The sequence below is a fragment of the Plasmopara halstedii genome (genome assembly GCF_900000015.1).
Source record: "Plasmopara halstedii genome assembly, contig: Scaffold_1898, whole genome shotgun sequence".
NCBI lineage: Eukaryota > Oomycota > Peronosporomycetes > Peronosporales > Peronosporaceae > Plasmopara > Plasmopara halstedii.
This window is the reverse complement of record NW_020188806.1, coordinates 245,612-245,956: the sequence shown is the minus strand read 5'-3', so window position 1 is coordinate 245,956 and position 345 is coordinate 245,612.

Here is a 345-nt window from a genome sequence, read left to right as displayed (position 1 = left end):
TCGAGATGCTTCAGTTACCGACCTCAGTACACTCTGAACTGACAGAGTACAGAACTCCAACACTGGATGCACAGGAAGATCGATTGGTATGTCATCCACCAGTGGAACGTTCAAGGTGTACACGTGAACCAATGTTGTTGTTGGAGAACGGATCAGATGCCGATGAAAGTTTGGATGAAAGCGAAGGACCACCATCTTCAAAGCGCGCAAGGATGGATGAAGACGGCCTGATAGCTGAAGCTGTTCTCGCTTACGCTGTGAGTGTTGGTGAAAAATCGGACTTGCATGCCACGTATGCGCAGGCAATGTCTAGTGACGAAGCAGATCAGTGGCGACAAGCGATGA